Consider the following 8,797-nt stretch of genomic DNA (forward strand, 5'->3'; position numbering starts at 1 on the left):
ACAATCTCTCACTATTTTGTGCACAGCATTTGAAAAATTGGCTACTTGACTATTACTTTCTCTTTGGCTTTCTTTTCTCATAAAAGAATCATTGCTGTGCAGAATGCACAATCATTTTTATGTAGGATGCACAATTCAGAGAGCTATTAACTTGTTGGGGAAAAAATGGTTGCTAATACACACATTTTTTCTTGTTTAGATTTATTTCCCACCAGAGAACCATAAAGTATCCCAATTAACTATGAATCTTCGTCTGTGGTAGATGGGAATATCCACAGCCCTCTTCAAGCTGGAAACATTTCAGTCCTCTGCAGGCTAGAACTAAATTACTGTGTCAGTAATGAAAATAAATTTGCTAATTAGTTCACTTAATCAAATCTGACTGAACTCTGTTCCTCGCAGCACACACCTGAGAGCCTTAAGACATCTGTTTCTGAGAGCTCATCACCTACAGGCGACTTTTTCCCTTTTTTTTTTTTTTTTCTGTCTGAGAACAATTATTCAGCTTCCTCCTTAAGCTTTCGAAAGGAGTCTCTATGCAGTTAGTAGTGATATGTTGTACTAGAAACATGGAATAACCACTCGAAGCCCCAACTGGGCTGGATGCTAGGCTGGGCGTAGCAAGTAGATGACATGAACGTAAATGCTTCCTCCTTGATCTGTGAAAAATAGAACCAGAAAGAATTGTTTAGCTCTGACCAAAACATGAGCTAAACTCTCTCGCCACACTCCTCACCTTGTGACAGATGGCAGCGATTCTATCAGTCTCCAACTTTAGTATGATAGGCCTCCCTTTTCTCTAATTGCACACTCACCAAATCAAGCTTTTGCTAATTAATTGGGCTTCCAATATGTCTCCTGCTAGCATTTCTCTGTGTATCTGCTCTTCATCTGGTGCCTAATCCTCACATGTGCAATGGCTTTCAGTTGTAGATCTACTCGTTCCTACATTCAGAGGCAAAACTATGATCTTGGGCAGAAGTATTAAGGGGAAACCATGTATTCAAAATCAGTTGCCTCAGTATGGAGTCTTTGGTGTTGGGGGTGCTCTCCTGGGTCTCTTGCTAAGATGCACCTCTTCTAGTCCGTAATTTAACCTGAGCTTGTTATCTTATGTTTCCCAAGGCTCCTGCTTTACTTCCTGCCTCTCTCTTCACCAGTCTCTTAGCTTGCTTTCCTGACCCATGATGACTGAACTCTGTGAAGTACCAAACTTCTACTTTTTTTTTTTTTATTGAAGATTTCACTTATTTATTCTTGAGAGACATAGAGAGAGAGGCAGAGACATAGGCAGAGGGAGTCCGATGTGGGACTCGATCCCAGGACCTCGGGATCAGGACCAGGACCCCAAGATCACGACACAAGCCAAAGGCAGATGCTCAACCACTGGGCCACCCAGTTGCCCTGGAATTTTTACTTTCTAATGTACCTGTTTCTCCTTTCTTAAGTCTCTTTCACAGAGCGTAATACTTTTATCTGCCTGGTGCTTTGGCCCTTACCTGACCTTGCTTAACTTCATCAGTCTCTCTAGACATTACTTTTATCTGTTGTTATCAGCCTCTGGTCAAGTACCTGGACCAAGGTACTAAGAGGGGATGACTAGACTCAGTTTCTGTCCCAAAAATTCCTTCTTTTACATTGCATTTTGCTTACTCAGCCCATTTTTCTCCTTGAGGTGGGTTGTCTAGTTCCTGAAGTCATTTGAAATTTCGGCACCTGCTTCTTTCTAGCTCCCCATCTTTACCATGGCAAGAATGTAGACATGTTGCTCAGAAGGATGGTCTAAGTAGTCCTGTTAGGAGAAAGAGCACCAGACTGGGGCTGCGAAGACATCCACTTGAAGTATTAGTTCTTCTGTCTGGAATAAGTTGCTCTGAATCTCTGGGTCTCAGTTCATTCGAGTGTAGAGTGGAAGAATCAGATTCTTCAAAAAGCAACCTTCTCCCTCGATTCTTTTTTCCTTAATGTATTGTAATGTCACAGTTCTTAGGTCAGTGAGCTAATTGGCAAAATGAGAATATGTTGGACCAGGAGTCAGGCTCCCTGGGTTCCAGTTTCTGCTTTGCAACTAGTTCACACACTGTAGGCTTGGAGAAATGCTCTGCCTCTTCAAATCATAAAGAAAATGAGGGGGTCTCTCTGTTGGATGATCTTCAAAGACCCTTCCAGCTCTTTCCTTCAGTGATTCCATTTTTCTACATATGAAGGGGAACACATTTTGCTAGTGAGGACCATTATGTCTGAAGAGAATTACTGTTCCGTGACCCTGGTCTGGAATTTATTCTGCTTACAGATTTTGAAATGCTTCAGCTGGATTTATGCTCTTTTTTTTCTAGCCTAAGACTTTCTATGGAAAGCAATTGCCTGCAGGGTCTAACACAATCTATTCAGCATGTCTGAGAAAGCTTTGGAATTCAGGATTCTCTACAAAGTTCCTCCTTGAACTGGGAGCCATAATGATCCAACAGAAGGACTGCAGCAGCAAATGGGTGTCTTCTAGAATGACCATCACAGGAAGCTCATAGTGGGCAAAATAGAAGTTTTCTCAATGAGCTGTTTCCAGAAAGACCTAACTATTAGGTGCTAATAGCCAGCAGACACCTGACCATCACACCTGCTATAGACTGCCATCTTAGCCTGCTCACAAAGTATATTATCTCTCTCTCATCAAAAATGTCTGGTTCTAAGGAAGCTCAATATAGTTTATAAAGCCCTCTCATAACAACATGATGTATAAGAAGTAGGTCTTACCAGGGGCTGGGAACCCTGAGTCCATAGTGAAAGTAGTAAAACAGCACAGAAGAAAATAGATTTCCCTATATCATGGGAAGTGAGACTGGATTAGAGGTTTATTGTGAGGACAAGAGCAATTATTACCTAGGTTTTGGCCTCACACACACACACAGGCCTCCAGCTCTGTTGTCATAAAAGGATGCTGATCCCCATACTTCTCTGTATGTTAGGAGGAGAGAGAGCCAGAATGTCTGGGGTCTTCTCCCTGGGGCTTTTAAAGTGATGGGCCATCCCTCCCCGCTTACAAATGTTGCATGGAGAAACTCAAGCCATCCAGGAAATAAAGTAACATATGTAAATAAAGCTCAAGGAATACAATTGTGTGTGTGTGTGTGTGTGTATGTGTGTATGAGTATGTGCATATGTCTGAGGGTGTGTGTGTGAATACTAAGCCTTTTTGGGTAGATTTTTCCAAGGGAAAATGATGGGGGTGAAGAGCTTTAATTTCTTGCTAAGCCATCTGTCCATTGCTTACAAATGTGCCGTTGAGGAGGCTGCTTCAGGTGTCCTGGGTGAAGATGAAAGGCTGGATTTCATGGAGACTGTGGGCCATAAGTAGCTGTGTTGCCATAGCTTGACAATCATACTGGAGGTGAGGCTGAGAATAAGAGACGGGGAAAGAAAAGAGAAAAAGGGAGAACAGCAGAGATGGCTTCTGATTTTGCAGCTGTCACTGGTAAACTGTGGGAGTGCAAACACCTGTCCTCCCACAGGATTTAGCATAATGTAGCCTCAGTAATATAGAATTCTACTGGTGAATCTGAAACCTTCACAAGGAGAGAATAAGGCCTCATGGGCAGGAGTAATAAGCTAAAACTTCACACAAAGAAATGCTTAGGGATGAGATGAGGGACGTGCCAAAGAGTCAAGGTGGAAGAATAACCTTTGGGTGGGTGGGGCAGTTCTAGGATCTGGGGTTACTGCAGGCAGGACCTCCTGTTGCTGCCCAGGTGACATTTTACTGGCCAAACCTGAGAGCAAATCCAAGCTCTGTGCTTCATTCAGTGACTATTTACTGAGTGTGTGCAATGTGCCAGAGGCTGTTCTAGGCTCTGGGAAAAAGAAGTGAACCCCAAGAGCAATGCCCCCTGTTTCAAGGACATGGCATTCCACTGGAAACAGAGATAAATTAACAAAATATACAATGAATATACAAGATTATTTCAAACATCTGCATGTACTATAAAGATATCAACATACAGTAGTGCGGTAGAGAACAAAGAGGAGAGAAGGGGGCTGATGTCCTGAGCAATGACACCATTTACCAACCTCATAACCTAGATAAGGCCCTGTCCCCACCTGTAAAATCATCCTAATAAATATTACATATCTCAAAAGATGGATATAAAAGATTCACTGAGATAATACATGTGCACAGCACAATGACTGGCCAAGCTTCTGTAAACCCGTCATTGCAGCTCCAGGCATGCCCGAGGGTGATGACATCAGATGCAAAGCCAGAATTGCTCATCTCAATCCTGCTCAGATTCCTGACCTACAAAGAAATATGAGAGGTAAGAAAACAACCATTATTGTTTTAAGCCACCAAGTCTTAATTTGTTTTGTGGAAACAGATAACTAGTACTGATTCTTTAATGTAGAAAGAGAGACTCCTTTTCATTATCTTCCCCTGGGAGACAAAAACTCTTCTAGAAGGGTTTGTTGCCAGCAGAGCTGATTCTAAAACAAAGTGTATTCACAGAAAATTTGAGCTTCAGTAAGGCCAACAGATTAGGAGACAGCTCCCACTTAGAAGATAGTTTGTTACTTACAGTTTCCAAGACAAGGGGGCACATCATGCAGAGAGGGCCATGTTGAGAAGCACCAAGGTCAGTCAGGAGCCAGATGGAGAAGGGAGAGCTGTGGGCAAGAGCCTTTGTTATGGTTTCTGTGGGAAGGAACAGGTGAGGCAGGGTGACCAGAGTTAGGATAGGCTAACTTGAATGTTTTAATGGGCTCTGTGGTACAGGGAGTGTCCCTAGTTGTCTGGTGTCTGGCCCTGAGGTGATTAGGGTAGGGGAATAGCAGCCTGAATTTGAGGGCCCATCAAAGGGGTAATGTGCAGGCCCTGGATTGGTTGGTTTGCATTTGAAAAGTGTGTAAGTTGTTTGCTATCTCTAACAGTTGGCTAACCCTGGGAAGACCTACCCTCCCTATAGAGAGGAAGACAATGTCTGAGCCTCACATTCCTGAGCTTCTGCATGGCTAGGGTGTGGATTCATGATATCACTGTGGACTCTGGGACTTGAGAGGGAAATCTGCTAAGGGAAGAAGGGGACTTTGATTCCCCAAAAGATTTTCTGCCCCAATAAAAAAGACAGAGATTTGCACCAGGAGAAGCCTTCTCCCCTCTTCTCACTTTGAGCAGTGTTATATGAGGAGACCAAGTTTGGAGCTGCCATATTAGCTTGTGACCACAAGAGGATGACCAAGAGGGTCACAGAGAAAAACAACCTGCCATGCCATCAGAGAGCCCCCATCAACCCTGGAGCCGTATTGTTTAAGCAACATTACTTCTGCATGTACTATATTTGTATTTGGCTACTTTGCAGTCAGAGCATAGCTGATGTACTGGCGCGACGACTTGCTTTTAATTCCCAGACTCCTTCTCTAACCACCCTGCTTAGAGGATGGAGCAGTTTAGTTACTCTGCCACAATAGTAAAAAGTTACTTGAGACCTTATGGCTGAGAATTGCCAATGTGCAACGCATGATGTAGAGCTTGCTTAAGTGGGGGTTCACTTAGTGGGGAGAAGAGAGACAGATGGGGAACAAAAGTGAGTTCTGGAAGCCCTGAAGACAAGAGTCCACTTCAATATGCCGCCTGAGGCAGGGGCCACCTGGTGTTCACTGTGCTGGGACATATGGAAGCTGTGAGGAGGTGTTTCATGTGGTCCGTGGATGCATTTCACACAGCTTAGTGGAAACATATAGTATTCATGTGGGCATGTTTCAGATGGTCCCAGCAGCTTCCGCCAGAGAAATGGGGAGGAGTCAGAGTAACATGAAATAAGAAGAACACAGGGAAGGAAAATGATTAATGTGTCATTTTAATTGGTGAAATAAGGATGTGGGATGTATGATTTCAGTCTACTGGAAAGAGGTAGGATACATATTGTCTCAACCCTCTAGATTTTGCTGAATGTGTTTTTAAATGGAGCATCTCCAATCACACGGATTTATGGAAAACTGGTGTTTTATGGTAAATGAAATATTGGGATCTTGAGGCTGCAATTTGCTGGGTGGTGGAAAAAAATTTCATAAAAGGAAAAAGGGGAAATAAAAGCAGAATTGGTAAAAATCCAGGGTAATTAAGATACTGTTAGGAGATAAACAGGCATATTAAAATTTTCAAGTTTATGTGAGTGAAAATTGATTCGTGAATTGGGCAGCATCCTATCTAGCGGACAGAAAAGAGCTGTGAGGAATTGTACCAAGTGAAAATTTTAGTGGCAGAAGGGAGCAGAAACAAGGAAGTTATACTGGCAAAGAGAAGACTGCTTCTTGCAAGATCACTTCCCCTTAGGGCATGGCAGGGGCCTACCAGGCAGATGACCTCACTAGTGATTCCTGATAGATTGGTTTAAGGTTCCATTGCTGGGAGAACCAAGGCTATAATTAAGTCTTGGTTTGGTAATGTGGGACTTAGCATAAGTGACTCCATTTTGGGTCTGTTGTTTTATTTTTAACAATACTCATGTCTAGAATACTATCAGAATTCTTCCTGGACCAAATCTATTGCATATCTTAGGTGGAGGTGGTTGGGGTGATGGGATGTATCTTCTCTGTGCTGGAGGATGACCTTCCCATCTACACTTCCCATCCACACTATAGTTGTTTAGTTATTTCACTCATTTCTGAGTCTATCTTGCTTTCTCTTTCTCTCCATGTTTGTCTCTTTCATCCTTCATTCCACACACTTACTGTTAATATGTGCCAGACACAGGCACTGAGAATATAGCAGTAGAAAAAACAGGCATTATTCCAACATGAAACTATGTTTTTGGTCCCAAATGACCAGTGGTTTACTGCTGCTGTGTAGATAAACACAAACACAAAGACTATCATAATCTCTATTTCCAGTTCTAAATGCTTTGATAGTGGTCATGCAGCACCCTCCAAATCCCTACCCCTCTCTCTTTTTGGTAGATACCATATTTTCAGTTTCTACTTTGTCTAGAATGTCCTGGGACTAGGGGAGCTCAGATAAAGACAGGAACTCCAATGTATCTTGTACCCATAGGACAAATAGAATTGAGATAGGACTTCGAATGTAAGTCCCCTGGTCCCACTATATATTTTGTTTCCCCATGTCCATTTTGCCACATGGCTTAGGAACTGGGTTGGATCAATGACAGATCAAAAATGAGTCATAAACCTCCCACTGGAGAGGCAAAAAAAAAAAGTGTTTGGTAAGCTGCAGGGACCAAAGAAGTAAAATGCCAGTGCTTCTTCTCTCCTTCCCTCCTGGGATGGAACCTGAGGGGAAAGGCAGGAAATGTGGAAGAAATACCATGATAAGCAATATGAGTATTTGGCTTTAGAGGCAGACCCAGGGGACAGCTGTAGGTCCCCAAAAAGAATCAAGTTTACTACCCACTGCCACATCCAACAGAGTGCCGCGAAGACAGTCACAAAGAGGGGGCTGAGTGATGGGTACAGAAGAGAGGATTGAGGTAGTACTCACCAAATCTCTTCAGATCCATGCTCCTTTATGCAGCCAAAGGGGAGCAGAATACACCACCCTAAAATACCCCCTTTTTGGTACAGGGATAATTTTAAGCTGATTATTTTTGAGAGCCATCAGACTCAGGAAAAGCTCTGAAAACAGGGTAAAATTTAGTCTTTTATAAGGGAAATTTACATTTATAAGGGACATTTCCACTTGCCAGAATGTCTCCCTCTCTGTTCTGGGAAAAGAAAGAAGACTCTAAATCACAAGAAACTGTTGTCAGAGCACAAGGCACTGACTTAAATCTACATCACAACTTTTGCCTTGTTTACTCTGCTTTTCCTGGTCACTTCCCATAACTGGCCTCTCCACCCGCTAACATCTTTCTTTTGGCTTTAGCTGAAGATGGTATTTAATGGATGGATTGGGCCATTTTGGGGACTAACTCAGGTTTCCTGGGTATCTCCAATGTACATAGAGGTACACATTTTGTTAAACTTCCTTTTATTTTCTTTTTCTCTCTTGTTAATCTGTCTTTTATTATGAGGGGCTTCAGCCACAAAAGCCAGGAGGGCAGAAGGACAATTATTTTTCTTCCTCTATTTTTCAGCCACAGAACATGGTCATGGAAACCAGAAGATCCAGAAGATGGCACAAAGTGTGGAGGCTGAGAAGAAAATCAAGGCCATTCCACCTCAAGTTTAGCGTTAGCACAAGTACAGCCATCCCAGGCCCCAGTGAATAAGAGCTGAACTTTACATTACTTCAGTTACAGGAAGAAAACAGTTTACAGCTTAATGTCCTAGAAAGCCCCATATTAGAATAAGAACAGAGCCCAAGCCAAGGGCAGGAAGCCCCTATTAGAATGAGAACAGAGCTCAATGCCCTTGAAAGCCCCATATCAAAATGTAAACAGAATTTGAGAAATTCCTCCACCCCCTCTGGAAATCCCCTTGACCAGCCTATAAGAAACCCAGCTGTAACCCACTTCAGGGGTCCAAGTCCCTGCTCCACTGTGTCGGGTATACTTGGACCCAAGCTCGAGCTTGTAAATAAACCCTCGTTCGCTTGCATCGATGTTGGCTCCTCGGTGGTTTCTTGGATTTGCAATCTTGGGCACAACAAAAGGTGAAGAAAGCAATGAATACAGAGTTTAGCAAGCCTGCCATGAGGCTATCTTGGCTTGGGGCAAGGGGACCCAGCTGAAGAAGCTGAGGAATGGAGAGACAAGTTTCTGGGAACCAACAGATTTTTTGGCCACAGGGGAACCCAAGTGGGACCAAGTCAACCATGCCCAAAGGATATGAGCTCTGAGAAAATTTCAGAAGAAAC

At 43.0% G+C, this 8,797-nt stretch overlaps 1 long non-coding RNA gene across 1 annotated transcript in view; it reads left to right on the plus strand.

The window, feature by feature from the left end:
* Window positions 1–8,523, plus strand: part of LOC112647628 (uncharacterized) — a 28,631-nt gene extending 20,108 nt beyond the window's left edge. The window contains exons 2-3 of the long non-coding RNA XR_003128390.3: window positions 4,212–4,307; window positions 8,076–8,523. This is a non-coding gene — a long non-coding RNA (uncharacterized LOC112647628). The remainder of the gene's footprint in view (window positions 1–4,211; window positions 4,308–8,075) is intronic.
* Window positions 8,524–8,797: the final 274 nt, after the last annotated feature.

Source organism: Canis lupus, chromosome 5 (genome assembly GCF_003254725.2).
Source record: "Canis lupus dingo isolate Sandy chromosome 5, ASM325472v2, whole genome shotgun sequence".
In the NCBI taxonomy this organism is placed as follows: Eukaryota; Metazoa; Chordata; class Mammalia; order Carnivora; family Canidae; genus Canis; species Canis lupus.